Genomic DNA, 26,210 nt, shown 5'->3' with positions numbered 1-26,210 from the left:
ACGCATATGGGGAAATTTTAACTGACAAAACTAACAAAATATGTTAGGGACTGCTGTCACTTTGATCTATCAGTATGTCGTAGAGGCTGAGGGTGGTGAGGAGGATAATGCTGACAACCACCCCAGACTGAGGAGGAGGTGAAGAGTGTTCCGACCCTGGGTAACCTACCAGAGGCTACATGATCTGGAGATAGTAGAATGCTACATGGTGGACAGGGACATACTTCAGCAAACTATCAAGCTGAACACACACACACACATAGAGGTGAGGTGCCTCAAAGGCATTACACAGACCTCACATTAGCCAACTGGGGACATTCACGACACACAGTCAGACAATAACATACACACTCTGGACAGACCCTCATCATTATGCAGTGCAGCCTTTCCACTTACTGTTACTACTAATATACACCTCTGGGATTCGTGAGTCGTGTTAGCAGGTGATGGACCTTCTCCTAGCACACAGTGCACCCATGTAAACATTATTGCTGTTCACCTGTATAGCACTGTGGCAACTCCTACAGAACATAACTCCCAACTGTACAGAGTTTTGATGAATGTCTAGATGTCTGGCTCATATTTTTGGTCTGTTCCCCATAACTCCTGTGATTGTCTGATATATTACTGGGATGACCTGTGGAATGGTGCCACTAATTAATGTCATAATTTGAGGGGCAGACTGCATAACCTGCAGTACATGTATGTTAAAATAAAAGCAGTTACTCAAGCAACTTCCCAAGCTTACACTGGATATAGTAAGTGTACACACCCCTGTTAACATGCCAGGAGTTTGTGATATATCACATGAGACCTCAGAAATCAGGTCATAACATTTCATATGACATACAACCTGTACAATCTGTATTAACGGACTTCAGCAACGTTAGCAACTTCAATAAAATGAACTCTATATTAACGGACTTCAGCAAAAGAATCAGCAGGAACTTCAATAAAATGAATCCATAGTTCACACACAACTTTGCAGCATGAACAGACCTGACTCAGTAATTCCATTAGCTTGCACAGACCTGCCTCAGTAATTCCATTAGCTTGCACGGACCTGTAGCTCACCACCACCATTCCCTTCCAGGCATCATGTTTTCTGCTTGCTGGAAATGTACGCAATAACAACTTCAATAACAAGAAATAACAGTAATTCGGCAGCAACTTCAATAAAATGAGTTCACATACACTACTCCCTTAAATTGGCAGCATGAAACCTCCATTGCAGACTCTGCATTAACGGACCTGTTGCGAGGGACCTGTAGCTTGCAACCTCCACTCATTGGCAGCAACTTCAGTAAAACGAAATCAGATCAGCAGCAACAAAAAGTAATCACACACACACCCCAGCAATAAAATGTAATTCGGCAGCAACTTCAATAAAATGAATTCACACTCACAGCAACTTCAATAAAATGAATTCACACTCACAGTTCACTCATAGCAACTTCAATAAAATGAATTCACAGTTCATAACTACACTACTCTCTTAAATTGGCAGCATGGACCTGTCCTAACTCAATAATTCCATTAGCTCACCTCGCAGGTAATCTCCATTGCAGACTCTGCAATAATGGACCTGTAGCTCGCAACCTCCATTCCCTTCCAGGCATCATAATGTTTTCAGTTTACTGGAAATGTACGCAATCACCGCAATGAGCAAGCTAAACTCCGACAGGCTGTTTCACATAACTGACATCATTGCGCACATGATGATGTCAGCTCAAAATACCTGGAAATAAAAAATTTAAATAAGACACCGGGAAATTCAGAAGTTAAGGGGTGCCACTCGGGGACTGTAGCACCCCATTATTTGGACCCCAAAACTCAGTAAAAACTGAGTAATTTGGGATGGTTGGGAGGAATGATCATACCCCTGTACCTAGCAGCACTGTATGGACATGTATTGTACTCCTTGTCCTGATGTGTCATGTTCCCCCTAATGAGGGCCAGTGCATTGCATAAACCATCATTCATCATTGATGTCTGTGTAGAGGGATGATAGGGGCTGTGTTCCTTGCAGATGGGATGTCAGTGGTGCTCAGGCTTTGCTTGCATACAGTGTGCAATGGAGCTGGAAGCATATGCCTGGGTTCATGTAGGATGTAGACAGGAATGTTATCAGGCCCCAAGGGGACTTGCTTTTGTTAACTTTAATTAGGCAGTTTGCACCTGATCCATGGTGATGAGGGGAGTGGTGCATGTGCTGTGCATATCCACCTATACTGATGGCAAACCAGGGGGGTGAGGTTTGCCCTAAATCTGTCTGCAGCAGGTTGGCTGTAGCTATGGTGTGTGTGTATGTGGTGTGATTGACCACCATTACAGGGTTGGTCGGGTTTTTGCTTCTGAGACTACAGACATATGTGAAGATGGCCTTGTGATCGGCCTTAGTGGATGTGTCCAATTTGTACTCATAGCCTTATAGTAATCCACCTGTGACCTAATATGCTCGCTCAGACAAAGGTTGATGTGCTGCCCAGTTGGTGCCTGATCCTACTTTGCCCTGTACAGCCAATATAGCATCCCATTATGTGCTTTGTGCATTGTTGCTGTCCAGCAAAGGGGATTACTCTACTTTGGTGGAGACAGGTTTTACAAGTAATGTATTGCTAAATCCATACAGCTATGTAGGTGGTCATATATCTGTTTGTAGTAAGCATGGACAAAAGGTCAGAACACAGTTGGACACAGTTGGACACAGTTGGACACCTCTCCAATTTCAATGTGATACTCATGCTTATTCTAGTACCCATGTCTGTGTCAGGGCAGTGACATACCCAGTAGCTGTAGAAGTGTAACTCTGTTGGATGCACAGAATCTAAGATTACACAAGTGAACAACATGTACAGCATATTTGTCTGACAGTTTGCATCTCATGTCAGTTGTTATGAGGCAGCCAGGTACACCTACCCATACATACATATGCACAGGGAATACCTGCTATACATTTCTGTTTTATGTCACTATGGCACACTGTAATTACACTCTTGCTGCTCAGTCATTCATGTCAACTTGTTAGGGCAGGACATCTGGAGGACACCGCACATACATGGAGGGATATTAGCCAAAATTAGTGACACTTTCTTCATATTGCTGTAACACACGTACATCATTTGATAGTACAGTAGCCTTTGCATTCACAGACATACCCTGGAGGATGTCTGATACTCATATGGCAGACAGAGAGGAGAAAGGCTAGGAGTGTGGTAGCAAGGGTAGGAACTGTTAATGTTGAGAGTATGACTGGTATGGGGACAGAGCTAGCTGATATGATGGACAGAGGAAAGGTGGATATATTGTGTGTGCCAGAAACCAGATAGAAGGGGGGTATGACTGTGTGTATCGGAGTCGGGTATAAATTATGTTGTGTATCAGAGGGGAACTGGTGTAGGGGTTAACCTGAAGGAACATTATGCCAAGAGTGTTTGTGGAGGTGATAAGAGTGTCGGGTAGAGTGATGTTTAGGAGGCTGGGAATTGATGATGTAATGATGACAGTTGTTAGTGCACATGCTCCGCTAATTGTGTGTGTGATGGATGAGACAGATGTATTTTAGAGTGGTTGGATGAAGTGGTGATGAGTGTACCCTAGGATGAGAAAGTGGTGTTTGGAGCAGATTTCTATGGGCATGTTGTTGAAGGGGACAGAGGGGATGCAGAAATTATGGGTAGGTATGGTGTTAAGCAAAGGAATGCAGAAGGTGAGATGGTGGTGGAGTTTGCAAAAGAAGTTGGACATGGCTGTGGTGAATACATAGTTTTAGAAGACCGAGGGGCATAGGGTGGCATATAAGAGTGGAGGAAGATGCACACAGGTGGATTATCTCCTATGCAGATAGGCCTGTTTGAAGGGGATTGGAAACTGTAAAGTGGTGACAGGGGAAAGTGTAGTTAGGCAGCATGGAATGTTAGTCTGTGGGATGATGGTGATCAAGATGAGGGGGAGGAGTATGAGGGCAGCACCACAGATCAAATGGTGGATACTGAGAAAGGGTAATTGTGAGGTTGAGTTCAGGGAAGAGTTAAGACGGGCAGTGGGTGCCAAGGAAGAGTTAGCAAATATCTGGGTAACTACATCCAAGCTAGTAAGGGAGATGTGTAGAATGGGGCATGATGTGACATCTGCACAGAGAAAAGAGGACAAGGAGACCTGGTGGTGGAATGAGGAAATACAAGGGAGTATAGAGAGAAAGAGGTTGGCGAAGGCGAAGTGGGATTTTCAGAGAATTGAAGAAAGTAGACAGGAGTATAAGGAGATGGGATGCATGGAAAATAGAGTGGTGGCAAAGGCTGAGGATGGGGCATCTGAAGGGTTGTATGTAAGGTTGGACACCAAGGATGCTCCACATACCTAGGAAGGATGTGCATCAAATAAGCCTGATAAAGGATAATGGTGGAAGTGTACTCACAAGTGAGGAGAGTGTGTTGCGCAGATGGAAACAGTACTTTGATGGGCGGTTGAATGGAGAGAATGAGAGAGAGAGAGAGAGAGAAGGATGGATCATGTGGGGATGGTGAATCAGGAAGTGCAACAGATTATCAAGGAGGAGGTAAGGATAGCTATGAAGAGGATGAAGAATGGAAAGGCTGTTGGTCCAGATGCCATACCTGTGGAAGCATGGATGTGTTTAGGACAAATGGCAGTGGTCTTTTTAACTGGACTGTTTACTGTAATCTTGGAAAGTGAGAGGATGTGTGAGGAGTGGAGAAAATGTGTGTGGGTACTGATTATGAGAATAAGGGTGGTGTTTAGAGCTGTAGTAACTACAGCGGGATAACATTGATCAGTCAAAGCATGAGGTAATGATAAAGGGTTGTGGAAGCTAGATTAAGAAGGGAGGTGAGGATTACTGATCAGCAGTATGCTTTCATGACAGAAAAGAGCAGTACAGATGTGATGTTTGCTTTGAGAGTGTTTATGGATACATACAGAGAAGGTCAGAAGTAGCTGCGTTGTGTCTTTTAGGACTTAGAGATGGCATATGACAGGATGCCTAGAGAGGAATTGTGGTATTGTATGAGGAGGTCAGGAGTGGCAGAGGAATCTGTATGAATGCTACAGTATATGTGCATGGCTAGTGTGACAGTGGTGTGTTCTGCATTGGGAATGACAGGTGTGTTTAAGGTGGAGGTGGGAGTACATCAGGGATCAGCTATGAACCCTTTCTTATCTGCAGTGTCGATGGACAGGTTGACAGACATGATCAGATAGGAGTCCCCATAGACTGTGCTATTTGCAGATGACATTGTGGTCTGTAGTGGAGTGGGGAACAGATTGAGGAAACCCTGGAGAGGTGGAGGTATGGTCCAGAGAGGGGAGGAATGATGGTCAGCAGGACTAAGATAGAATATATGTGTGTGAATGGGAGGGAGGACAGAGGAATGGTGAGGATGCAGGGAATACAGTTTTCAAAGGTGGATAGGTGTAAATACTTGGGAACAACAGTTCAGAGTAATGGCGAATGTAGAAGAGAGGTGAAAAAGAGAGTACAGGCAGGATGTGGGTGGTGGAGAAGTGTGTCAGGAGTGATTTGTGACAAACGAGTACCATTTATAGGAAAAGTCTACAAGAGGGTAATGAGAGCAGCTATGTTATATGGGTTGGAGACACTGGCAATTAAAAAAAGGCACGAGTCAGAGCTGGATGTAGCAGAGATAATAATGTTAAGATTTGCACTGGGTGTGACAAGGGTGGGCAGGATTATAAATATGTATGTTAGGGGGTCAGCACAGGTTGGACAGCTTGGGGACAAAGCCAGAGAGTGGCAGGATTATGTTGGTTTGGACATGTGACGAGGAGGTATGCTGAGTATATTTGGGAAAGGATGATACTGCCAGGTAAGAGGAAAAGAGGAAGGCCTGAGATAAGGTGTATATATGTGGTGATAGTGGACATACAGGTGGCAGGTGTGACAGAGCAAGATGCAGAGAACAAGAAGACATGGAGACAGATGATCTGCTGTTGTGACCACTAATGTGAACAGCCAAAATAAAGAGAAGGTGATGTTGTAATGTCAGTGTCCACAGGTTACCAATTATTTGCCAGACATAACACAACTCTTGATGAAATAACTACAAATATGAGGCACACATATGGTCAGTGTGCATAACACAAGACAGTTGAATGGTATGAGCTCAGTCTATCACATGCAGTTCAACACACACAGCTGCGGCAGTATTTCAGTATGCAAATACCCTGTATAGGTCCATCACATTTCTGAGACAAACATGTATATCATAGTTATATTCACAATTAACAAATGGATATCTGCAACATCCCAGTAGCTGACTTAGCAGTGTGACAGTCAGTATTGTTCAACGCACACTCCAGTAGTGATAATATGTGAGCCATCCTTTCCTAGGGTGACTCAGGGCCCTGAGCTGTGGTTTATGTCACTGCAGACAGACACAGATGCTATGGCCATAGGGTTCTGATCAGCAATATATCAGTACAGCATGTGTAGTTGAGACATATTTGTTGAACTTCCCTATTTTCCAAGTTTACATACCCGCTACTCCATTCCATTACATGCTTGTTTTACATGCCTGTTTTTTTTTTTTTTTTTTTTTTGTCTTTTTCAGTTCGGTTGGTATAATCCTTCACTCTGTATGGTTGAGAGGTCTGTTTATTTCTGGCAATTGTTGACAGACTGTCAGGAGTGTGTAGCAGTGTATTGTGAATGTGTTATTTGGCCTGTGTAGGGAGGGGGTAGATGTAAGTGTTATGAGTCCTTTTCTGTCTGACTGTGCATGCTGCTCCAGTTCTGGTACTCTATCAGCTGTATATGTTTGTAGTGGGCAGACTGACACATGTCCCATATCACAGTCAGGCATCAGACTACACTGTGAATTGGGCCAGTATATGTAGGGGTAATCTGTGAGTGGCAAGCATGATGATTATTTTGTTCACACAGTCCATATACTCTACTGTTCATTTGGCTTACCAGTATGTTACTGTGAATGTGGTGAGATTGGTTATAGGTATGCAGTTTCACACAGGTGTCTGTCAGTTCTGTTACATCCCCTGTAGTGCCTGATATATTTGCAATTACATGTGTATTCCCCCATAGCAAAATTGGGTTAGTGTTGTGTCAGTCTGCCTGTACTTTAGACAGTGCTTGGTGACATGCCTAGCAGCTCAGTGTAGCTTCCCTACTGTGATGTTATGTCCAGATATTTGTCAGATATACTGTTGCCTGGCTCCCATAAGTGTTGTGCATTTCTGACACATCAGTGGGATTATGTGAAGATTTATGTCATTAACTAGTGGGAAGTAATTGAGTTTTGGAATTGGGCTATTCCAGTCAATATATGTTAAAACAGACAGAAGGGTGTTACTGCATCAACTCTGTCACCTTATCTACTCCAATATTTGAGATATGTCCCCAGTTTCATGGCTTTACTCCCCCCTTTATCAGACTTGGTCCAGATTTCTTGCACTAGGCGGTTCTGAGCATACCTCTTGACTGGCCAGATTGTTTCAGACTGTCCAGGTTTATTGCTCATATTTTTGGTCTGTTCCACAGAATCATTTTAATTTCTCCAGTAAATCACTGTGATGATGTGATGATTTCTGTCAGTAAATGATGACACACATTTAGTTTCAGAACTCACATCCTTCAGAACATGTATGCTGACACAACCCCTGTTACGGTAGCAACATTCTACATTTATAACTGCAGTACTTACATTATGTCCCTAGTCTTGGCCCATTGTCCCCCCATTTTGACAGCCTTTGTCTAGAATTCTCACACTAAAACATGGAGTGGTGTGGTGCTGAGGTATGACTCCACTAAATGTTATAAACATATATCTATATCTATATCCATCTATATATATATATATATATATATATATATATATATATATATATATATATATATATATATAGAGTTATATATAAAAAATATATATATATTCTATATGTATTTGTTTTATATGTATATCTTGATATATCTGATGTATATACTTTTTCATATTTATCTATCACCATGCACATCTATATGTGTATATTTATATAAACTAAACATGACTGATTCCACAGTGTTTGTTCCCTACTATTCTATACCTGTAGTGAATAATATATTTGAAAAAGCAGCACTTACTACTACAGCTCAGACGGTGTAGTGGTACACTGCTCTGACTATGGTGTAAAGGGTCCTGGTTTTGAGACTTAGCATGGGTGATTATTTTATTGCTGGGCAGAATAGCGGCTGATGGATACAGAGTGATTAAGGCTCTTTCAAGCAGTTGTAAGTGGGTTTGTGCGGGTTTGAGCAACGCTAAGCGATGCCAATACACGGTTAGCCGTACAGGTGCTTAACCTGTGTAGGCATGGCTTAGCATCGCACAAACTCACTTACTGCTGCTTACTGCCACTTACTCCTGCTTACCCCCATACTAATTTTTTTAAAAGAAAAGAAAAAGGGGTGATAGGAAAGCGGTGAAAAAAGGGGCATGCAGAGGGAAAAACAATATGAAAGACAGCTAGGCATGTGCAGTACGGGTGTAGGAAAGGTCAGTAGCTGTCCATTTCTACAACAGCAATATCTGTGAAGGTCTACAGAATTTGGAGGTGAACTTGGACACTCAAACTCCTGAGAGAAGGGTCAGAACAACAGTAATGTCTTGTCAAGCCAATTAGGCCAGATTAAATGTGTCCAGTGGACATATGTGCAAAATAGACACCTATGTATGGGACATAATTTTTTGGGGGAAACAGATGCCTGTTTTGTTTTAAGGCAAGAGTGGGATGTTGGGAGAGGATAGCAGGTATATTTTGGGAGGTAAGTTGGGTAGAAAGACGGACAATGCAGCAGACAGGGACAGTATATGACACATGTGGGGATAAACACCTTGGACGGGGAGGGTGGTTGGGAACTGGACACCCATGAGCCCCAAAATGGATACAGTGGGACTGAGGTCCCCACCCATGGGCAGTCACCACTGCACCTTCATGGCCCCAAAGATGGCTGTGCTGTGGGCTGAACAGGAGGGGCCTGGCTGACACTAAAGATGCACCATGTGGCCCACAAGCTAGCATAGCTGATCTCAAAAACTCTTTTCAGAACTCGCTATGCAGCAAACCCTAATATCTGACTACAGGTGACGGTTTCCTGTCTGCGCCCTTTCCCTGGGAGGGACGGGCCCCATCCCCTGAGGCAGTTTCACCCGAAGGTGGTGAAGGACCAGCAGATGAGAAGGTTCCAGGTTGGCTCCCAGACATGCTGGAGCCCTGTGCCATGGCCAGTTGAGATGGTACAGGTAGATCCGCTGGGATCATCCTTCCCAGATGTGATATGGTATTGAGGTTTTACAACATATGTCGGTTAGTCAAGAACAACACGTTCCAAGATTAGTTATAACAGCATGTATGGGTGTTCCAATCGACCCCATAAACCAGATTTGAAACAGTTGCAAAGCAAACAGAACACATGCATATATGGAATCACAGTGGCCATTATAACGGCATGCAAGTTACATTGATAGCAACAGGCCACCAATCATAGTATTTGAACAGAAAACATTAATAATCAAACAATTAAATATTTGTAGAACAATAGGACACATGTCCTAACAGTAGGTTTGGAGAAAAACATACCCGTTGATTTATATGTATAAATTATTGGTGCAGATAGGGTGGGGTAGAGAGAGACATGTCAATTAACAACTATATACACTTCAGTTGTTCACAACTGTACTGATCATTGCTCTACTCATTACTGTCCAGGTATGACCTCACTTTACAGCTACCTATGGCCTGGGGTTAGACAGTGGTATGTTTGTACACATTGTATTACTAATGCATTTCTAAGGATAATATAAACATTTCCTTACCTGGCAGACCTGTGGAGGAAATTTCTGTTAACAGTACTTGAGTGTTTCTACAAATATTCACATACTCAAGGTTACATATGTGACACTGACAGGGGTGCCCTGCATTCATGCTGTGAGTGTGTGTGCTACTGCCTTAATCCACCTTGATTTCTGTCTGTCACCCTGGGTGTTGGCAGCAGTGACCAGTAGTCGTGACAGAGTGACACTTGAGGGACATTTATCGGAGGAGACTACTTGGTGTATGTACTTCTCTTGCTGTCATTTGCAGCCTTGAGGTTGGACAGTGGGTGCTGTACATGGTGTATAAGTACAGGCTTCTTACAGCTAGTATAAACATTTCCTTACCTGGCAGTCCTGTGGACGAAATATCTGTTAACACCACCTGACTGTTTCTGCACATATTCACATATTCTTTGATGAAATTATGCATACAGCTTACTATTGCTCTCGAGATTCAAACCATATCTGTTTGTGCGAAAAGGTTGTGTTTCATCACAATGAGCTATTGAGGAACTGTTTGTTTTGCTTGACTGTTTTCTGCCTAATACTCTCTTGTTTGGACAATCTGACCTTCTAATTCTGACATTCATGCATGGCAGATAGTTCATGTACTGTGCATTTCTACTTTGACATATTACAATCTAGAAACAATGGTTAACACAACATTACTATTCAGGGATCAGATCTTGGCGCATTGAACATTTCATATAGTTAATCTCCTGTTGTACAACTCCAGAATCTTTGTCAGATGAGCCTCAATTGATTAATGCTGTAAGAGCCATAGTTGCTGTGTAGAACCTGTTATTCATACCACCACATAGCAAAGTAAACACAACAGTCTGGCGTTTTTAGTTTTATTGAAGGGTACTGACATTTTTATTGATATATACCCTGTATGTCAGTATTATTCTGCTAACGTCTTGTTTATTCATTACAGAAAATACATATTTTACTACTGGCAGTTGACATTATACTCCTTTCTATTTATTTTCCCTGAATACCGCAAGCTAGATTTGTACAGACTAGCCTCCCGATGCAGCCTTAGCAAACTGCTGGCATGTGCATCCACATTCGCAGCCCTCTTATCTGCAGCTGTACAGGAGATAGGGAAACATTTATGTATACCTATCCATCACATACACAGGCTGGACTTTGGTAAACACAAATTGATACTGATACTTACACATGTCTGGGACATTCCATGCCCATGCATCTTGGACCCACGATGCAGCCTTAGCAACCTGCTGGCATGGGCATCCACATTCACAGCCCTCTCATCTGCAGCTGTACAGGAGATAGGGAAACATTTATGCACACCTATCCATCACATACACAGGCGGGACTTTGGAAAACACTAATTGATAGTGATACTTACACACGTCTGGGACATCCCCTGCCCATGCATCTTGGACTCACTGGACCATGAGCTCCCTCTTTCTATGCTTGAGGTCAGCAAAATGGTGCCGGACCTGCTCATCAGTCCAAGGGATGCTGCCAGTGGCACTGGTGAGATCATGTGCAAGATGGTCCCAGACCTCTGCTTTTTATTGGGAGCCCTGGTACTGGCCCTGCAGCAATGTCCCCTCATGGTCTTTCACTAGGAGTCCAACCATAACCCTGGACTTCTGAATTCCCCAGTGCTGCACCTGAAAACATGATCCCTCACTAACTCCAGCCATAGTGCCTGCAGTGATGAGCTACAACTGGTTATGGGCTGATTTCCACCCTTTGCTGTCATTGAACTGTTTTTGGATATGCTTAGCTAAGCTAAGTGACTGGCAAACCCACTTAGCTTGGGTTGGCAGTGCTTAAAGGGATAGATGCTGAGCACTGCTTACCAATGTAGAAATCCACTTAGCTGGGCTACTCATTGCTTAGCATTTATATTTAAGCAATGCTTACACCAGCTAAGCACAGCTGAGCACTAGATAGCATTGCTCAAATTTCATTATATACACTATCAGGTGTATGGGATTCATTCATCATTACTAACTTATTATAATTTTATGTTTACCTTCCATGACACCCCCCATGTGCTTTCATTTATGTTTATTATTGTATGACTATACTGTATGGGGCACTTGTATTTATATGGGAGTTTCACATCTTTTCTGGACTGACACCTCAATTTTGGACCTGCTACACTACCCTGGTTGATAAATATTATTTACTACCTCATTTAATAAAATGTCAGACTTTTAATACTGCTTTTGCATGTAAAAATGAGCAGTTTTCATTGGGACTTGAACTGTGCATGCCTGCATTCAGAGTGGAAGCTCTAAGCACTACAATATCTCACTTTGATAATTTTATCTGTATATTTCTATTTAGCTCCTTGGGATATTTAAGCTATGCTAAAAACCACTGTGCAATGCGCACACCCACTCAGCTACACTTAAACTTTACTTGGGATGATAAAAAAATAACTAACATGATTTTAATGTTTTCTCACTTTAGGGGTATGCACATACCTCCAACCTTTTTGAACAAGAAATCTGTACAAAGCCATATGTAATGGGGGGACAAAGGAACAAAAATAGGGACAACTTTAAAATTTTCTCTTACACCTATAAATGTGATAGAATAACAGGTTTTGCATTACCATGAATTTTCTGAAGTGTCTGAAGTCTGTAACTCAAATGTCTGTCATTATATATTATTTTAGCCTTCATTGGCCAGATATGTAAGGCAAAACTCTGTACAATCTGCAAATATCTGTACAGTTGTGCGATATGTCCATGAACACTGTTGTTTACATTTCAAAATACCGTAATGGCACTTTCTGAGTGGGGGCATGTTACATGTGCAGACACTGCTGTAACATGCCCCCTGCACTCATTCATGGATTGTGTCCATGTAGGTTTACAGCAGCATGCCTTCATGAATATGCAAGACATGCTGCTGTGCTGCACAGACATGATCCACTCCGTGCAAGAATAGTCTTATTCTTGCACAGAGGTTTATTGAATCCCGGGGTGTATTTTTTTAGTTTGCTGTGGATGCTGCTTTATTATCTGCTATGGAGACAGACTTTCAAAGGAAACAAAGTGTTGTTATTCCTGATTTCCTATTAAAAGGGCAATAACCAGGAACACTGATATAAATGATGATTCTCCAAAAATGAAATCCAATTTTCATGGGATGAAATTCAGAAATTAAACCCATTATTTTAAGTGCAATTTCCAGTCATTACTGCAAATTAATTTGCATACACACACACGCACACACACACACACACACACACACACACACACACACACACACACACACACACACACAAAACATATCTATATATCTACATCTATATCTATATCAATACCAATACCTGCATCTATTTCTATATCTATATCTATATCTAAAATGATTGCCAAGTAATAGCCACTACTTAATATGTACAAATGTTTGATCAACAGATCAAAAAATGCATTTATTTAACAAACATATAAACTCCTACATTACAATATATTTTCAATGGTAAAGTAAACAATGCATCAGAAAGTTCACTTTTATATAACACCAAAAGAAATTAATGGTAAGCTGTCCGACACATGGCCAGGGTAAATAAACAACAAACGTTTATTGGAATAAGGTAGGCACTTTCACGAGTGCAAAGCTCGCTTAATCAGACCAAATCATATATTTTGCGAGCATTCCCTTTTAAAATAATTCAAAACTAATTAAAAAAACAAATCTCTGATCAAATTGATTCTTCCAAAACACGTGACTCTATAGGTAACATTGTAAGCTTTACGTATCAAAACACCCTCTTAAAGGCATGAGCACACATTTAATAAAATGAGCAGCTTGTAAGAAAATCTCTTACTTGTACATACTAATGTAAATCTTGCTTTATAAAAGAAAAATCTATGTAAAACATTGTGAAAATATACCAGTATATAAGAACTAAGTAGCACATCAAAAAACATCTTTAAAAATTTGCATGACAGCAATGTCTGTGTGATAGACTTAGCTACATAGACATTTCCCATCCCACTGTCAACAATGGAGTGAGTGATGTCAGACCCATTCAACCAGTAGTTCAACCCAAGGACCCTTTTACAACATATCGAAAGATCAGTCTTTTATGAAGCTACCGCTTCCAATTTATTGAAGAAACAACAGGAGTCAGAATCAATCCAGAAGCACAGGGTGACCAAAGTGGAAGCATACACCAGATGGAGGTACATACCAAACCATCAAATGGATGTGGAAAATGATGGATCATCAATCATATGGAACATTTCTAGTAGACAGTTATCTCCTATTGACAGTTTCACACTTGAGAAGGGACTTTCTTTTATTCCCTCCCAATCAGACGATTTAGCAGAGACAACTATTGATCTTAAAATTTTCTTTCGGAGGGTAATGTTGAAGAAAGTGCACTCTGATAATACACAAGGTACTGTCAATGTTTATAAAAAAAACTAGTAATGTCATTCCAGTTATGCACCATTTGCTAGATGCATTTAGTAAATTGTATATTAATGATCTCTATGATATGTTTTATAATACTAAAAAAGCAAAAAAATGTTATAATATTACTACTCAGAAAAGACAAGCTTTAAAGAAGCTGCAAAAAGATACTAATATAATCATTAAACCAGCTGATAAGAGAGGTCCTGCTGTGGTAATGGACACCACCTATTACAATGGTGTCATGAATATAATGTTAATGGATGTGTTAGTATATCAACAGATGACTATTTTGGATATACAAAGCATGAAGATTAAAACTGACCAGTTATGTGAGTTACTAGATACTAGAACAATCACGTATGATTTATACAGTTATTTAGTTGTTGATCATCCTGTTGAACCCTGTATATAAGGCATATCAAAGATCCATAAAGATCCTAATACCCCTCCCCTGAGACCTATTGTCTCAGGAGCAGGTTGGCTTAATGAGCCTTTTTTTGATTTTCGTGGAAAAACATTTACATCCTATTTTAGATAATAGTTATATATTATGTGATGCAAAAAAATTTCTCTCCACTATTTGTAGCATTGATGAGTATTATTTTGTGACCATGGGTATTCAATCACATTTTACAGTCATATGATGCTCTACCTGTATTTTTAAATGATATTATAGGTAGCACTTAGTAGAAAGTTAGACTGTTTGTAGTACCTAATTCTACATTTAGATGGAGCTGCAACACATCTAGTTGGAATCAGGAAGGGGTTGCTTCTGACCTCCCATATGCACATTAATGGAGATTGTAAGCTTTCCCCCAACTACCTTGGAAGACAGCTTGTTTCATTTTGTTTAAAAACAAGTATGCAATTCCTTGGTATCTTGGCATACCTCTCAACTGTCTCTTATTTACCAGAATGTCCCAGATCATGTGTCATATGTTGCATGATGAAATGTTTGATTTTCTGGTAAGTCACTAAAATTACAGTCATTCAATAATGCAAGACATTACAGTTTCAAAGTTATAGTTCAGATAATATGTTGATGCAAAGCCTGTTGTATTAATGTTTAAGTGAATTGTAATAATAAAATTGCCCCTGATCTTGAACCATGCTCTCCCCATTAATTTTGTCTTTGTCTCTGATTTTTAAGCAAAGAAGTTGTATTTATTTATTTATTTCATAGATTCATATGTGTGTACTAGGCTAATAGCCCTGGAGCCTTTACAAGCCTAGCCCATAAGATTATTACCCTGTTGACATTTTGGCATTATGCCAGGGCACTTTTATGGGCTAGGCTTGTAAAGACTCCAGGGCCATTAGCCTAGTACACACCTATGATCCTATGAACCTATTTGATTGCCGGGAAAGTCTGACTGGGTAAAAGATCATTTTCAGGGAGGCCCAGGGGAAAAAAGCTCCAAATTCTTACAAAACATTTTAAGAACAATAATTTTACAATCTTCAAAAATAAAACAAAAACATCTGCAACTTAAAGAATCATAACAAACTGCACATCATAATAACTTTGGTTAAGAATCAATACAAGGTATATGACAGTTTTGAGCTAAATTCCCTGGTGGTATTGTGGCCATCAAAACAACATATCTCCTATTGGACATGTAAATAAAGCATATGTGATGGTCATGCTGCCAACATGCCTGCATTTATTTACCTGTACACCCTACAGATGGCACTGTCTCTCTGAACAGCTTTACAGTAGTGTAGCCCCACCTGTATGACAAAACTAGTACTGCAGGCCAGATCCCAATTTATAACACCAGTTCCCTCTTACAGATGAAATAGCTCTAGCCAAGAGCTTCAGCAGACCCTTGTGCAGCTTCACAGAACACCCAACAAATTAATGATGCTCATTGCTTAGGCATTAAAGACAAGCTCAATAATTTAAGTATAAACCCTTTAATCACCTGATGGATAGCCAACTTGTTCACTAATAGGACCCAGGAGGTCAAAATAGGTGAAGTCACCTCCACCAAGAGGACAGTTACTTGTGAAATTTTCCATATCTGGATACCTTTGCCTGTATTTCGCTTAGAATATCTTTGGGGCTGCTTTTTTGTATTGATTAATTTGGCTTTCTCCTTTGCATAAACATTGCAATGCATCCGATCTCTCTTTCTCGCTTTTCCCATATTTCATTTTTTATACCTTTAAAAAATCTCTGCATTTTGTTATTTTTGCACTTCCTCAGTCGCTTGTTTTTCCAAATGGCCCATGGTTTCTTGGTGTATACAACGTTTCTCATAAATCTGTTGTACTAATGAACACAAATTTTTATGTGAAGCTTCTGACAGTTTTTATTGTGCAAGTATTTTTCTTTCCTCTAATTTTTCTCTTGATTGTTCTTGTACTTCTGTCTGGAAATACTGGATTTCTTGCATAATAGTAACAATATATAATTTTTTTCTTGTCATCAATAGTCTACTCTATTGTCTTTATGGCTCTTTTTTGGCCTACTCTATTGTCTTTATGGCCCTTTTTTGGCGTATCAGTTTTTGTGATTTTTGTGGACTACTACTTCCTTCTGCAATAAGGAGACCATTCTACTACTGGGCCTGGCCTAGTCCCATTGTACGAATGTTTCTGTGTCTTGAGGATTCTACACTATCATATATTCATTTCCTGGCACCAGTGTATCTACCAGGAATGGGCACTTTTTATCCTGGGTATTGTGCACCCACCTATCTTTGCTATTTTTAACCTACTTCTGTCCATGATATATGCTGCATAAAACACAGTCTATACATCAGTCGTCTTGGTGAGATTTTGTGAAAAACAGTGTCCAGCTCATGAAGGTACTCACCAAGACTTGAGGATGAATTCAAGTTCTAGCAATACTACTCTAATTTGCTTTCTGATTTATCATCTCTTCATTTAGACCCCGATTTCCTACACAGGTTGTCCAGAGATACTTTACTACTCTTTGATAACCTCAAGTATTCTTAGGGGTTCCTCCGAAATATCTTTATGAAACACTGTACAAGTTCAGATATTTTAATTTTTTATAATAACTTCCACATCCACGGATGCCCTTGGGATATTCCTTCCAAGTAACTCAAGTTAGTTTTCATATAAGGTTTATATATTATTACTTCATACTCTTCTCTGATTGTAATGCAAGCTAAAGATAATGATTTCATAGTTTCTGCTTTCATAAACTTTATAAACCAGGCATTAATCACCTGTAAGAAACACACCATAAAAACAGTTTTTGTAGACTTTCTCAATAGACCAGGTTTTCCAAATCATTCTGATTTTCTTATCATTTCAGGGGGATTACTCACAGGCTATAAAATTGCTACAGTCATAAAGGTACTGAGATACAAAACTGTACAAATTGTATAATATTCTGCCTGGTGTGCCAAGACGTGCATTAGAATTAGTTGAGCTATAGCACACTCTAACTTTGGAAGATAACTTGAGAATTATTACCTATAGGTCTTTAATGATAGCATTGTTTTCATGATTTAGACACTTACTTTATAATCACACTTTATGTCCTTTCTGCCAGGCTACATAATGCTACATTTATGGATGTAAAATGTCAGGTCATAACTACCGAAGCAGGCATGTATTACTTCAGGCTGCTAGGTTGTGAGACATTTCTCTGTGAGTGCATTTGGGTGGGTGGCACATGGCTGAAGTGAAATTCAGCTACAGAGATATATATAGTTGTTGAAAATTCTTTCTGCGCACAGAGAAGCAGGTAGAGACATGCCTGCAGCTTCAATAACCAAGTGCAGGGGGTGGGATAATGTCTCTGGCACATGAGGCACCTAGAGAGACTAGGAAGTATGGCATTTATTAGTAGGATGCCCTGTGGGCATATTAGTGGTAGTAAAAATGCAGTGTATAATGGGCAATTGCCTTTGGTAATGTGGCAGGGGTGTCGACCATTACCCCTTCACAGTCACAGCTGAACATTGCCTAAAACAATTACTGTTGTATAAATATGATAACAGCAGTGGCATAAATGATTTTCTTCATGCTAGAAAACACTTGTACATTTTGTAGTTACATTAACCATGTACTATATACCAGGCAAAACACATATAACTTCTCCTGTCCTCAGGTATAAGATGGTCTGTCAACTTATTTAAGTCATTTAGGGTTGTACTCTGATTTCCTTACATGTTCTTTATAATTTTTTAATATAATCTTACTTGGACTCTTTATTTGATTTGATATACATGCCACTGTAGTCTTCCAAGAACGTTAATAAAACTGGCTATGAATCTGTACAAAAGCGTTTATCCACAGTCATTAGGAGAATGCAATTTTTGGGTTGGTCCATTATTAGTTTGCTAGTGTTTTGAATGGGGTCTGTCCTCTCCTTACAGGTTGTGCATATATTCTTTGTTATACTAAAGGCTCTTTGAAGGAAGCTGTACTTGATTTGCATTTAGCTGTTTAAGTGTTTCCAGTTTCTTCTAGTCAATTAGAGCCTGCAGTTCTGTTGCAGTTCTGTAGGCATTTAATTTCATTCTGAATATCTGTGATTTGTTTTTCTGCATTTTGTTTTTATATGACATGAGTTAATTAGTGACTCCCTCACTGCAGCTTTTAGTGCATCCTGTCACACATTGAGGGGTATCTTTTTTCCAGACATGTTTTAAAGAAAAATTAGAAAGTGCCCCCAACCATCCTGCTAACTTTAACACCACTCAGTAATTCATCATTATTTTGTTACATCAGGCTTCCCTGAAAGTTATATCTCAACATTCTAACCAGAGTTGTTATCTGACTCACCCAGATAGCCACAACTCACTCCAGTTGTAAAAAGTTAAAATAAATCTGTCTATCCTTGGATATATTTTGTGTAAAAAAGTGGGTAAATCTATTATTATATGGAGATATAAGTCAGTAATCATCACACAAGTCATAAGTTTCGGTTATTAAATTGAGAATCTCAAACCTAGCATGGTCTTGCTTAGACGTAAAACCATACCTCTCAACCTCTTAGAGCAAAAAATGTGGATAAAGCCATAAATAATGGGAGGCAAAGGCTGCAAAATAGGGAGGATTTTTAAATATTGCTCTTACAAACTTAGAAAGTTGATAGAATAACAGGTTTTGCTTTAGCATGAAATTTCTGAAAGACATGAAGTCTGAAACTCAAATGTACGTCATTATTTTCTGTCATCAGTCTTTAATATCTTGCCAATAATTTGCCATAAAACCACAACTGTGAGAAATGGGCCAAAAATACAAGGCAAAAATCTGGACATTCTTCAAAAATCTGTACAGTTGAGAGGTATGCAAATGCACTATGCCCATACTTGGGTTTAAAGTCATGTTTCAATTTACTGCCACAGCAATCCCGTCTTTTCATATCTGTCCACATTTTAGTTTAAGATATACATGAAATGGCCTCTGCCATTGCATGAGGTATAAAGTTATGTAACTATAAAGTGTGGGGAGGAGTGTGTCAGTAAACATTTAGTGCCAATGTACCTTCCCTTCTCATTGCAAGGAACACTTTATTTATGTGGTTTTAAATGAGCTTTCAACAATAATTGCCATTCTATTAGAACTATCGCAGTTCCCGACAGGAAATATTTGGCTGTTATACTTTTTTATTGTTTTCTAGAATGTCTGCCATCATATGTGTTTCATGAATACAAGTCTTTGATAGGTAACTGAAGTCCATTAATATTCAAGCTTACTATGTTTACCTTACTCAACAGTTCATTAAATGCACATTGGGATCCAGGCTGTTTTCAGTCTATGTGACCCCTGCCCAAATCCCCAGCACCCTTCCCCAGCCCCCAGCTTGCTATTTCAGGGATCCAATGCACATGGTCTACAGGATTCACTTTCCTTGCTCTCTTAAGCATATACTAATTTATGTGATTGTTTTTAAAATCACGCCAGTCTGATAAAGCTTAAGAAGCTTTGCTTAACTTTGAGAAAAATGCATACAATTCTTTCCATGCCTCGGTTCAGCTTCCCAGTTTTCAGCCTTAAAAAAGACTAAAAATGATCAGTGACAAGTAAAATGCTACTTTTCTAAACCATTTCAACAGCTAGTCAAGCAGCAGAGAGAGAAACACCATTATTATTATTTTCATAGAGAGAAACATTAATGGTATTATTTTTCATTTTATTTTCATAGCCATTTACTTTACCTTCTACATAATATATATTTTCTTTTTCTTTCACACTTAATTATCCCAAACACATTTATCTTGTATAGTTTCTATAGATTTGTTTAATGTTTATATTCTTTTCTTATCATTGTATATTTTCTGTCAGTCATATTGATATATTGCTACAGGCAGCCATGGTGGTGCAGCAGTTAGTATTGCCACCTCACAGCAAGAGGTTCTGCGGTTCAATCCTTGGCTAGGGTGCCTTCTGTGCGGAGTCTGCATGTCCTCCCTGTGGTCGTGTGGGTTTGCTCTGGTTTCATCCCAAAGACATTCTGTAGTTGGATTGGACACATTAAATTGGCCCTAGACATGTGTGTGTGTGCCTTCTGTAGAAGGTTGGGTGCTGGGCTGGCAACTCCACTGCCAATCATGAGCAGATAGTGATCTGCTATGGCAACCCCTAACTGGGGAAAGCCAGAAGAAGATTGATATATTGCTATAGTTTGTACTCTGTGGAGCTTTTCTCATCTGGCCTCCACTAAAAATGGGTTTCGGCCTAGTTGGACTTTCCAGATAAGCAAATGACAATAAATAAATAAACAGTATAGCAAGATGACCTTGGAAAAAAAAATATTATTTGGTCATTTATTTTTAATAATCAGTAAACCATCTCTAATCTAGTTTTATACATATAAACACATATTTTTGATAAAAGTCTCAAGCCTAGCCAACTCTTTAGCTTACCCTAATATTCTTTTTTGCCCAGCTAGAGTCTTGAAAAGAAGCTTTCTGGCAAACTATAAGGCATTAAACTACACCCACGTTTTACACACCCATAGTGCTGCACTGAGCCAGCAATGAACTGTAAATAAATTTCAGCTCAGCCATTCAGTAATAAGCTGCAGGTAGTGGCAAATAAGATACTGTACCAGTGACACAGGTGAGCATGTGTCATACCGCCCCCTCCCTTCAGCAAATAGCACCAGCAGAAAAAATTACAATATAAAAAAGTGTAAATCAATTCACATATCCAAGCAAATCTCGGTGGCTACATTTTTTTACATGCTACTAACATCAGGGTCTATATTAGATCAGCGAACACTTAAAAAAGCAAACGCTGATTGATCGAACTTATGTAAGCGAAAGCTTAAAATATCGAAGCAGCAGAAACCCAAATTTTTTCCTAGGGAAAGAATTTGGTTGTCTGTTTCTGTTGCTTCGGAATTTTCAGTGCTGTGGTGGAAAGTTATGGGTTGGGTACAGGTAAGTGTGTGATTGTGTGGATGTGAGTGTTAGGGTGGGTTAGGTGAGTTAGGGTTCGGGTGCAGGTTAGGTATGTGTGCGATTATGTGGACGTGAGGGTTACGGCAGGTTAGGTGAGTTAAGGTTAGGGAGTGGGTGAGGTGAATGTGTGATAGTGACAGACCTTAGGGTTAGGGTTTGGGTTAAGGTAAGTGGATAGTTAGTGGTGTGTGTATAGTTTAGTGTAGGGTTAGGTGTCAGATTTTAGGTGTATGTGTGTGGATTGCTGTTTGTTTGGTGTGCTTGTGTTGTGTGTATGTGTTTTGGAACAGCGATTTTTTTTCCCCTAGGAAACAAATTGCTGTTCTGACAGTTCAAGATTGTAAGCATTCGCTTTTTTAAGCGTTCGCTGATCTAATATAGACCCTAACATTACATATTTAATTATGGAAGCAACAAGAATTATCCTTTCATACCCTCCCTGGGATGATTGCAACTAGTGTTTTTTCTTTGTTGTAAGATTGAGGTTAGGAATTGGAATGATGTGTATTATTATGATATGGCATGAGAAGGTAACATTAAAAAGAAAAGAAAATAGATAGGACAGCAAAGAGATGTGGGACAAAGTACATTCTGAGATGACCAGAATTTAGCACGTTTAAGGTGAACAGTGAACAATTTGCAAACAATTTTTTTCTGACTTATAGGTTATTCCCTTGTATAAACATAGAATACAAAGGTAGATAACTGCCCATAAAAAGAGCCCGCTCACAGTCAAATAAGGCCCTAGGCAGGATAATTGACTGGACTCCTCCCTACAGCCATACCAATATGGTATTACTTGTCTAGCTCTCCTCATCTACCATAAAACACTGTTCAGACCTGGCTGTATGTTTTCAATTTATTTCCTTTTTTATAATAATCACAGAGATTTAGATTTAATTTAAAATTATTTCAAATTTTATGGCACTACAGCAATAAACTTACTGTATAAAACGCCCCTTTTCAAGAATGACCCAGGAACACTATCTCAGTGAGTTGCTCAAAGGCACACAGTATGCAAATGGAGGTAGAGGAATTTAAACCCTGACTACAGGAAGTTACTTGATATTAGCCCAGAACCTTAAGCACCAGACAATTCAAGTTTGAAATGCATTTTCTGAACAAAAGTTATGAAACTTTAATGACTAGTAATATTGACTGAATAGCATCCTCGTTTTAATGACCAGTCCAGGTCTCCAGTCAGCACCAGGTCCTAGACATCTGCTTAGATCACCTTTTGCTGGATCCAGCTCTGCCCTCAAGACCACGTATTCATCCAGATTTTCTATATAACAGCTTACTTTTAAATTTTTTTTGTCCACTTTACAATGTACTTTATTTCTGTCATGAGTACTGCTGAGTTTCATTACCTTTAATTCTTCTATCTTTCCAGCAACTCTGTTGTAGTTCATCGATCCACCACCCTGTCTATAAACAGGTACTTATTTTTGTCTTGAACCAGATTGAAATGACAGCAGCAGCAATACCCACTGTTCTCCAGGTGCACACATCTCCTACTGCGACTCTGTTTCTGCGCACATCTTCTGCTGTGACCCTGTTTCTGCACACATCTCCTACTGTGACCCTGTTTATGCACACATCTCCTACTGTGACCCTGTTTATGCACACATCTCCTACTGTGACCCTGTTTCTGCACACATCTTCTACTGTGACCCTGTTTCTGCACACATCTCCTACTGTGACCCTGTTTCTGCACACATCTCCTACTGTGACCCTGTTTCTGCAAACATCTCCTACTGTGACCCTGTTTCTGCACACATCTCCTACTGTGACCCTGTTTCTGCACACATCTTCTACTGTGACCCTGTTTCTGCACACATCTACTGTGACCCTGTTTCTGCACACATCTCCTACGACCCTGTTTCTGCAAACATCTCCTACTGTGACCCTGTTTCTGCACACATCTCCTACTGTGACCCTGTTTCTGCACACATCTTCTACTGTGATCCTGTTTCTGCATACATCTCCTACTGTGACCCTGTTTCTGCACACATCTCCTACTGTGACCCTGTTTCTGCACACATCTACTGTGTCCCTGTTTCTGCACACATCTCCTATTGTGACCCTGTTTCTGCACACATCTCCTACTGTGACCCTGTTTTTGCACACATCTCCTATTGTGACCCTGTTTCTCCAACCTAATCTTTCTCACATCACCTAGGTTAGTTATTTTCTTCCTTTCCTCACATACTGTATTACTGTTCAGTTTTTTCCTGCATTCTTTCAACATAACTTAGGTACTGAATTCCATGGGGAGCAACTACACTCAAGCAAAATAATACTTTTCAGACATATTTTATCCTAAGAGATTCATAGAGTCATAGATTGTAACTAGGGTAATTACCCAGGGCGTCTTTCTAAACCTTGTCAAGTGTTCCTGAAAGAATAATGATTTGCTGTATCAAAATACGACATTGAGGGCCAGGCACTTGTAAGTTATCTCTGCCCATAAGGAACATGAGTGCCAGGTCCGGTGTAAATCTCCTATTCCCCATCCACTGGTCTAGGTTGTGCTTAAACTAGGTAATAGATGAACTCAGGAAGGGCAGTCTCTGAGACACATATCTGTCTTTCCAGCATGTTTTGTTTATGTCGCAGACAAAATTCAGATCCTTAGACCCTGTATTTCTGGTACTCTTTGACTTACAAATATAGGATCATAGGAGGTTACTAGGCTACTGGGCCCTAGGGCACTTACAAGCCTAGCCAAGTTCAACCTGTGTTCCCCTAAGGGTGTGTAGTTCAAGCAGACACTAAAATCAGCACCTATTGCCCCTGTCCAAAAGGGACACAGGTGGAATCCCCGGGGTGAATTTCTGGTTACACATCTAATAGTAAAAATTACGCTTAAATAGGGCCAATGAGGGGCTTTGTTTGACATGAGTAGGAAGCTTCTTCTAAAGGTTGGGCAACTTCTGTGAGAAAAAAATCTGTCTCTTCAGCAAGTTCTGTTGAAGTCACATACCAGATTAAGGTCCTCTGAGTGAGTGACGCATGTCGGAGATTATGTAGGAGATTCATAAGTAAGGGGTTTGCACATGCCATGTAAGCCAGACATAGATCACCCCTCAGCAATCTATAGGAGACTGACTAGAGGGAAAGGGCTTTAATGTGCTCTGTGTAAGGCAGGTTTATTATGCCTTGTATTCTTATTGTAAGGAACCTCTACTGCATATGCCTGGTCAGGTATGTACCAAAGAGAGCATTATATGACTGGTCTGATATGAGCAGAGTACAATGGGATAATGACCTCTTTGAACCTAGATGTCATGCCCTTACTAATAAGTTGTGCAACATTAAAGGACGTCCTCAACACTGTATCCATCTGATGGTTGAAGGAAAGGCTACTGTTTATGTGCGTACCCAGAGCCCTGACCACTGGGTGGACTCTTAGGGGCATATTATCAACATAGTAATTAGCCAGGATGGCTGATTTCCCAAAGGGTACAATTATGCATTTTTTAGCACTGAGCTTAAGACCATGGCTTTGACACCATTTGTTAGTCAGAGATAGACCTTCTCGAAGAATGGTAGTGACTGCAGGGGAGTTGATGATAACCCCAAGATTACAATCATCTGCAGCATTTGCATTCATTTCAGAGAAATAGATGCCAAAAAAGAGCAAGCCCAATACCAAATCACCTAAGGTTCACAACAGTGACAACTCATTTCACTGAATCTCATTTCACTGACAGCTTAAAATGCTAAATTTCACAAGACTAAATGGAAAACCATACCCAAACATACTCAGAAAACTAATGGCTACTTCTTTCCACAACTTAAAAACTACTTATATATCATCTTAACAAAAAAAACAGACAATATAAAACCAAACTAAATGGGGGTCTACATGCCCCAATGTGGGAGGCTGTGCCCCCCTAACTATAGATACTAACCCCAGGTTGCACTACAGTTGGGACCAGGGCATATACCTTTTACTTGCCTCACAGTACTCTACACACTGCCACATCAAGTCTATAGCTTACAATTCAGTGACATGAGATTCAGTGAAATGAGTTGTCAGTGTTGTGAACTTTAGGAGATTTGGTCTCAGTGAAATGAATGTTAGTGAAATAGGATTTTGGTGAAGTTAAGTAGACCCATATATAGATATAGCTGTGTGTGTGTGTGTGTGTGTGTGTGTGTGTGTGTGTGTGTGTGTGTGTGTGTGTGTGTGTGTGTCTATATATATATATATATATATATATATATATATATATATATATATATATATGTGTATGTTTGTATGGATCTACTTCTACTTACCAAAATCCCACTTCATCGAACTTCATAATGACAAGACAAAGTTTTTTTGCTAAAAATGTAGTTTCACTAACACTTGGATCACCATAAAACAACTCCCCAAAATGAACCACTTGTCCAGAAGCACTTCAGCAACAAACTGAAGCAAATCAAACCCACCCAACAAGAGGGCTTTGTCCCCCATACCCTCCCAACTAAATATACCAACTCCGAGATTGCACTATAGTGTAGAAGAGGGCAAAGTTCACCATGGTGGCCAAGTGGTTCTTTT

The 26,210-nt window shown here is 40.0% G+C and overlaps 1 protein-coding gene across 1 annotated transcript in view; it reads left to right on the top strand.

Annotated features, from left to right (window-relative positions):
- LOC122794686 (lipopolysaccharide-induced tumor necrosis factor-alpha factor homolog) overlaps positions 1-26,210 on the top strand; it is a 135,656-nt gene that overhangs the window by 26,388 nt on the left and 83,058 nt on the right. The window lies entirely within an intron of this gene.

The sequence above is a fragment of the Protopterus annectens genome, chromosome 2.part1 (genome assembly GCF_019279795.1).
Source record: "Protopterus annectens isolate FY-2018-M chromosome 2.part1, PAN1.0, whole genome shotgun sequence".
In the NCBI taxonomy this organism is placed as follows: Eukaryota; Metazoa; Chordata; order Ceratodontiformes; family Protopteridae; genus Protopterus; species Protopterus annectens.
This window is presented reverse-complemented; position numbering and strand designations above follow the sequence as displayed.